We start from the raw sequence: 7,736 nt of genomic DNA, 5'->3' as shown, positions 1-7,736 counted from the left end.
GTTGTTGGCCCATTCCTGCTCGAACCATTCCAGCGGATTCAAAGATGAGCATGTGACTTCTCATGATAATGTGGGAATGTTTGAATGACGAAAGATCTAGCCTTTGACAGTCACTTCCGGGATTCACATATTGCGCGCATCTACACGAGCTGGACTTGCAGTAAAAACTGTGTCCACAAAAGCCTATTGTGACTAGTATATATTTATTTGATGTTTTCCATATCTGTTTTGGCAGATTCAGAAAAACTGAGCCGTTTCCACAAAACCGGATACTCCTTTTTGGCGCTGGACGGTTTTGACATAGGTTGGAGTCAGAAAAAGAGAGAATAACTTTCGGTTTTAATTTAGCTGAGCTACTCCACTCTAGCAACCGTGATCGCTGTGCAGAATGTTATACTGACTTATACACTGTACTTCTCTGTAAGGGGTATTATATTTATTCACGACAGGTAAGCGGACAAGACTTTTCTTTGCAGGAACTGAACTAAAATGACACTTCCATTAGAGAAGTAAACGTGGGTGTTGCATACGTCATAGCATACGTGTTACTTCACTTGCATTGATAACAGTAAAGCGAAAGTGAAGACTTCTGCTGTGATGTGTACCCTGTTATTCTGAGAAACGAGCTCTCCATGTAAGGAAAACAAAATCTTTGGAAATAATAAAAGACAGATTTGAAAGACGAGAGCATTTGAAAGGACAGTGTTTCTATAAAATGTGACTGTATTTTTAAATATGAATTATTGGACAGTGAATCATCCTATAAACTACGACACCTCATGTGTCCTCCTACATACCATGATACCTTGTGTGTCATCCTATATTCCACGATACTTTGTCCATCACCACATGTAACATGATACCTTGCGCGACGTTATATTCGATCAATCAGAGCGTCGTTACATCAGACCAGGGAGCCCATATAGATGGGGAGAAGAAACTCCTCGAAAAGCTGCTGAACGTATATCTCGGGTCGTTACGTAACCAGTGTAGCCAATATGGTGGCAGCGTAGTATTTGAGATTGAGCCCGGTTTATTTTCAACAGCTGATTACGTTCGCTGAGTGTTATAACAACTGAAATCCAACATGTAGAAGATAGGTTAACTATTTTGTCAGTTCAGTTTAAGTCAAATAATTGGTATTAGCGTCAGTATTAGGACAGTAGATTTGTAGTAAAGTTTCAAGTCGGTAAGTTATAGCTCACTGGCTTCTATTCTCGATTCACCGCGAAGATTGTGCCGATAGAGACTTCTTTCACGCATTCGTTTAATTTTTAGAAGGAGAACATACCTTTAGTTGAAAGGTATTTGCAAGTAATAGTGACAGTTTTATGACTTAAAAAATTGTTAGGGTGTAACTGAGATGTGTGAAAAATATGACCTTTCGCCATTGAAATGCTATACGCCGTTGTTTGAGTATTCCTAGTTACTTCCTCAAAAACATTTTTCACATACACCTTTAATTCATATGAGGGGAATATACTATCAGGTGAAATGTGTTTGCAAGTAATAGTGATAGTTTCATAATCTAAAAAAGAATGTTAGGGTATATTTGAGGTGCGTGACAAATGTGACATATTGCCGATCTGCTCTGATTCGCCATTGAAATACTAAACGCCGTTGTTTGAGTGTTTCTAGTTATTACTTTAAAATCATCTTTCCCATACACCTTTAATTCTTATGAGGGGAATATACCATCAGGTCAAATGTGTTTGCAAGTAATAGTGATAGTTCCATAACCTAAAACAAAATGTTAGGGTGTATTTGAGGTGTGTGAAAAATATGACATGTTGCCGATCTGATCTGATTCGCCATTGATGCTTGAGGGTTATAGTTCCCCTTTGTGAGAGTTTTACTCTTTATTTTTGAGGGCAGTGTGACAGTGTAAGTTAACATTTTGTTAATTTCCATTCAATTCCCCACATGCAATAACCTACCTGAATAAATTATTAATGTAAACAAAAATGTTTCAAAGTAGATTTTTTAAAAGGGCAGCTGATGTTAACATGTGTTCTTGCGATACTTTTGCGTTCTTTAACATGTATTGGGAGGGAAGGCCGCGGTGTATCCTTTATTCTTTCATTCATTCACATATGTACTTTTTTCTTCTATTCTTTTTCTTTATTTCGTTCATTCATTCCCATAATTCTTGCTCTAAATTCTTACCATAATTCATTCATTCATTCATTGTAAAATTCCGACTGATACAATAAACTGGCTGAAGTTCTGTTAAACCAGGGATAATCTAAAACGTATATACTCTATATAGTCTCCCTGGTTAAACACAACCGAAGTTGCACTGGGAACGAGCCAAGTCACTGTGGGTGTTGGAGCATGACGAGGTACACGTTAATTAGTACAAATGGTAAAGAAAGCAAGCCAGTGACCTATCCCTGTTGTAGAATATCCCTGATCAGACCAATAGGGCGTCGGTATCCGACCAGTCAGAGCGTTGCTCAACAAATATGGACAGTGGCAGTCGAATGTGCGTTTTCCAAACATGAGTGTTTCAATAAAATATATAACTTAAACGGAAGACACCTTTTACATTCCGTATTGCCATGCAATATTAGACACAATATATTGGATATTATTACAGACTGCTGTTTTGTTCAGTTTTGAAATGTGCATGTATATATGTTAGTAAATCGCCTGCAATGGAAGTCGCCAAATAAGACCTAATGTCGACAATAGCAGCTTTCTGATTGGCTAGTGTCAACTTCCTGTTGGTAATTTCATTGGCCGGTCAGAGTTTCAGTGGTCGGCCAGAGTTTGAGAAACATTGTTCTTAGGTGACCCCAACATTAGATGTCCTCGGATTTCATACCTTCAGCATTATCAACCTTGTGGATCTGCCTTTAATGTGTATACGGCTGATCCAACTATTGTGTAATTTTGATAAGATACACAGTTACCTCAGAAAAAATGACAATTACATCATCAAAAAACTGTCATAACTGCTTCAGTCTTTCCCGACAAAATGTCTTAATATTTTACTGTAAAATTTGTCAGTATCTCGTCCATAACATGAAAAAAGCGTTGTTTGCTGGGAGTAACAGAGTGCCATTCATGTAGGAAGTAACAACGCGCTTTGAGATATTTTGCAGTCAGACGAAAAGGAATTGGTTACGGGTAAATTCATATATATGTCTTTGGCGTTGATTGAAGTATAGACAAAAAAGCTGGCACTTCATAGCGAAACGTTGTTCTGACGTGACCCCTTCATTTTAGATATCCTCGGATTTCAGATCATCAGCATTACCGACTTTTTGGATTGGCTGATCTAACTGTTGTGTAATTTTGACAGGATACACGATTGCATTAGAAAAGATAACAATTACATCATCACTAGAAAATTCATCATTTCTTTTGCTTTTGCCGAGAAACCAGAAAGAAAACGCTACCAAAATAAAACGACTGTAAATTGTCAAAATAATTACCAGTCCGTTTGAAAATAGCTAAAAACACATATCTCGAACAGAATATGTATATTCCCTGTGACCATTTGCACTTGCATTTCGTATTTTATGACCAAGCGCCAACGGTATTGGACATCTAGTCAGCAGAGTGTGACCAGACGACTCCGCATTCATAGTCTCTGTGCCGATTAACCTTTCAAGGGCATGACGTTGACGTGCCAACACCGACGTGCAAGATTGAGATGAACAAGGACTGTGCCACCGCGAAACAGGCATAGAGTGAACTATGGTGACAAAAACAAGCGAAACAGGCATAGAGTGAACTATGGTGACAAAAACAAGTTCCAGCTTTTCAAGATCTGTCCCCAATTGAGTATGTTATGGGAATAACTGTGACGTCGTATTCGGAAACGCCAAAATCAGTCACTGACGAGCAGCTGCTCTGCTAAAGGAATGGCTTCGGATCCCTAATCAAGACTCAGCTAAGTTCGACTCCGGGTTCGGGCCTGCATCAATGCTAGATGTGGCCACACCCGGCATTGAACAATATGTGCTGCCCAGAAAGTTGTAAACGTTCCCAGTTAATTCTGTATTGGTGATCGTTGTTTGTTGGGAGTGAAAATTTCTTCTTTTTTTTCTGTTTCAGCTTAACTAGCCTATTCGTGAAGGAATTAACAACGCGCCTTGATATATTTTGCTGTCAGACGAACAGGTACTGATTTCACGAAAATTTAGCTATACATTTGGCAGCTGCTTCCGTGGGGAAGTGGTCAGTCGGGAGGGCTCTGACCGCGTCATGCCAAACGACGTTAAACCCCATTTTGCCCCACCCATCTTTTCGGCGTTTATGGAAATACAGACGTAAAACTGGCGTGCATACTTAGCGTAATTCCGCTGTATCGGCACCCTTCAGAATATGACAGCTAATCTCATAAACGTCCAATACAGGCTCGGCTTCGTTTTAATGTGTGCATGCTTGTAATTCAGACCACCACCGTACCAGGTTACTGCTATAACAGCATACCACTGTACCAGGATAACACCATACCAGCCTACCAGCCAACCAGGATACCACTAAAACAGCATGCCATCATACCAGCACCCTGCCCACATGAAGTACGAAAATGACAATTATTATCTCTTAATACTTACCTTGATAAAGGGAATTTCAATTGTGGTGTGTAAAATGTGCTCCAACAAGAACAGTAAATCCGTAGATTTGGTACTGATTGGGACCGGTGTCTCCGTCTTCGGGGATATGTTTATGATAGTGAATTACTATGCTGGGATGGTGATTCTAATTTATGCTCGTGTTATGTACTGTATAGTATTTAACGAGAAGTGTCACTCTCCTTGTCTTGCTGTATTGCCGTGCTTACTGTGTTGTATGTTGTTGCATGTTGCCGAGTTCCAAGTTAAAGGCTACCTTTTCATTGGTCATGTGATCGTCGCCACGTTCTTCCCATGCCAAGCAATTACAGCTGCACGAGGCCCAAGTTACAGCAGGGCATTATGCGGCAGCTTAATGCTGATGGTAGCGAATGTTGTAAACGCTGTGTCCCATGACACAAATTTAAATGTAGCCTCTGAGATTGTTTCATTGATTGGCCACGGTTGTGTAATGGCGTCTACTTTTGTTATCGGCCATGACACGTCGATCTTGCCGTTGTAACAAGGGGCAGATCTGACGGGAGATTTGATCTGTTTAATAGTAATGAAAAATTAAGCCCGTTTGGATGAAAAAATATCATAGTGCATACAAGGAGAAAATCCTTCAAATGCATTTGAATTTCATAATTTAAAAGTTCTATGTTCTCTATCAATATTTACATATCTACCTTTTCCACATAACTTACTCGATAGTTTGTTAATTTAAACATGATAGATAGAATTAGATAAAATTATTGTTTTTAAACATTAGGTAAGTGTCCAATTTGCTTCAAATAGATATTGTTTTGAAAATGCCTAGCCTTTAGTCTTTGAGTAAATGATTCCTTGGTTATGCCACATATTTCCAAATCCGGTAGAAAATCATAATTGTTTTAGTCATTCACCCAGTCTTTGTGTCCATTCCTATCATTATATAAGCATCTTGTGTGTCAAAGGTTTCTGATACTATATTATCATTTCTGACACAAGTTTTAACATTCTCACATATTTGTCTTTAGATTTATTCATTTTAGGGCTTAGTCCATTTATGTTTAGAGGATTCCATAATTTCTTTCTTTAATATTTAGGTATCTCTGGTATCTCGCATAATTATTAACGTTACATAAGTCGCCACATTTGTGCAAAGGAATTATTATATCTGTTTTTCCATTCTTATTTCAAGTATCAGGTTGAATAATAAATCTAAGTTGAGTTATTGGCGAGTCTAGCACATGTTCTGTGAGTTTGCAATTTACGTGTGAGTTTACGGTATTCTCATCATTTTCACATTCAGATATTTCACCATTTCGAACGAAAACAAATTTTGCAGTGATCGAATCAATGATTTGTGCCAATTAACTCATTCCAAAGTCTTTTTGAACCATTTTACTTGTTTCTGTTTTGCTTGTTATCCACCGCTGCGTGTTTAGCGCGAAGGTCCCAGACAGGTTTAGTGGTCACAAGGGGACTGTAACGTTTACCTTTTTTAACGAGATATCTCAAGAACCATTCGCGGGATTTTGTCCATATTAGATACCAAACTTTATATGGGAAATGCACAGGCCGTAGTCGATTTTGGTGACTTACGCATGATTTTCAAGGTCACGGCGACTCTGAAACTTTCAGCATTTTGGGAATTTCAGCATGATATCTCAAGATCGTTTCATTGAAATTTCTTCAAAGACTTTCGTGACTTATCTTGAACGTTTATCTTGAACAGCCGCAGAAACAGGTTGACTGGTTAATAAAGACAGGTTGACTGATCATTGTTTGTTTTTGTTGACATTTAACATCATTTTAAAGTACGATTTTCACTTTCATTACTTTATGACTTTGATTTGATAATTTGGTGTCGGGGATTATTCCACTGCTTGTTCATTGTTAGAACATTCGATGCTGTTTCGTTTGCACACGGAATGGTATTCGTTTCCTATCTATGTATAGTTTACTAATAATCTTATTTTTATGTTTTCTAGATTTGTTCAGACATCTACAGCGTTCTTTTTTTAATCGCATTCTTTACCAAACCAGTCATTTACATGTACAGATGTTTGCTTTTCCTAAGTTTTCTCTTCATATCAGATGCAGCTAGACTACGTGCCTGTACAATATAATACATGTATCTATCAACGCACGTAAATGCGCACTCTTTGAGTTCTTGGACATCATCAGATAAAATGTTTTGCATGTTCTAATTTATCACTTTCCCAAATAAATTTAAAGCTGGTCTTGATCTCTGTATCTAATACATCAAGTTGTCATGCATGAAGCCTCGTAATTTCAACATGACCAGACGATGGATGACTCGGCTCTGGATGCTGTAGCGAAATCTCTAACAAAATCAAATAACATAGCTAAGTATCTTATATAATCAATCACGCTGGCACTATTAAAACCGATATATTTAAAACCTATTATTTTGTATTAACCATTATGTTTATGTTGGTGCCAGTTGTACTATTTTGCTGCACAACCAACTGTGCAGTTTTGCTTTTAGTTCATTATAAAGATTTTTTAAACTTTCGTTCTCATTATGTGACGGTTGACAATAGTGTGGTGGTTGTGTACAGGTAGCAGAGTAGATATTCATGATGATGCACAGAATAGTTCTGGATAGTGTGTGCTTCGTAACATGGGCTGAATATTCTTCTTTTTAGTAAAAATAAACATGTTGCCACATTCCATGTAGAGTTGTATTGTGCATGATGTAAGCTCACTCCGTGTTGAGTTGTACTGAGTATGATGTAAACTATTTGCCATATTATCACAGATACTGTACGTGTCTAGCATAAGTTACAGAGTTAGCTCTATGGTTCGAGCATATAATTCCGTTGTATTAATTCTTATGTTTACCATGCAGTCTTCAAGCAGTTTGACCTTGGCACTTTGGCACTCTTGCTTCAAGCAAAATAAGTTCCATATTCTTGGCGCTGGCCTTTTTCTACACAAAGTTACATAACGATGGCTTCATTTTTTCGTCCTCGCCTCTGTTTTCCCACTGGTCTCGTCTGATCTTTACTAAGGTGTCATGTGACCTACTTACGCCATGGGAATCTCACCCTTTCAAAACATTTTACACTATAAAGCCTAATAAACATGCTCTCTTCCAGAACTGGTTATGGCTGACAGGGTTAGTGAGTGTGTATGTTTTACGCCACCTTTTAAGGC

General features: G+C 38.1%; 1 long non-coding RNA gene across 1 annotated transcript; it reads left to right on the top strand.

Moving 5' to 3' along the window:
- The first annotated feature begins 300 nt into the window (after window positions 1–300).
- Window positions 301–7,250, top strand: LOC137272608 (uncharacterized). The gene is made up of 3 exons (XR_010956105.1): window positions 301–449; window positions 4,066–4,131; window positions 4,407–7,250. It is a non-coding gene; the product is annotated as an uncharacterized lncRNA (long non-coding RNA).
- The last annotated feature ends 486 nt before the right edge of the window (window positions 7,251–7,736 follow it).

The sequence above is a fragment of the Haliotis asinina genome, chromosome 2 (assembly GCF_037392515.1).
Source record: "Haliotis asinina isolate JCU_RB_2024 chromosome 2, JCU_Hal_asi_v2, whole genome shotgun sequence".
Taxonomy (NCBI): domain Eukaryota; kingdom Metazoa; phylum Mollusca; class Gastropoda; order Lepetellida; family Haliotidae; genus Haliotis; species Haliotis asinina.
This window is presented reverse-complemented; position numbering and strand designations above follow the sequence as displayed.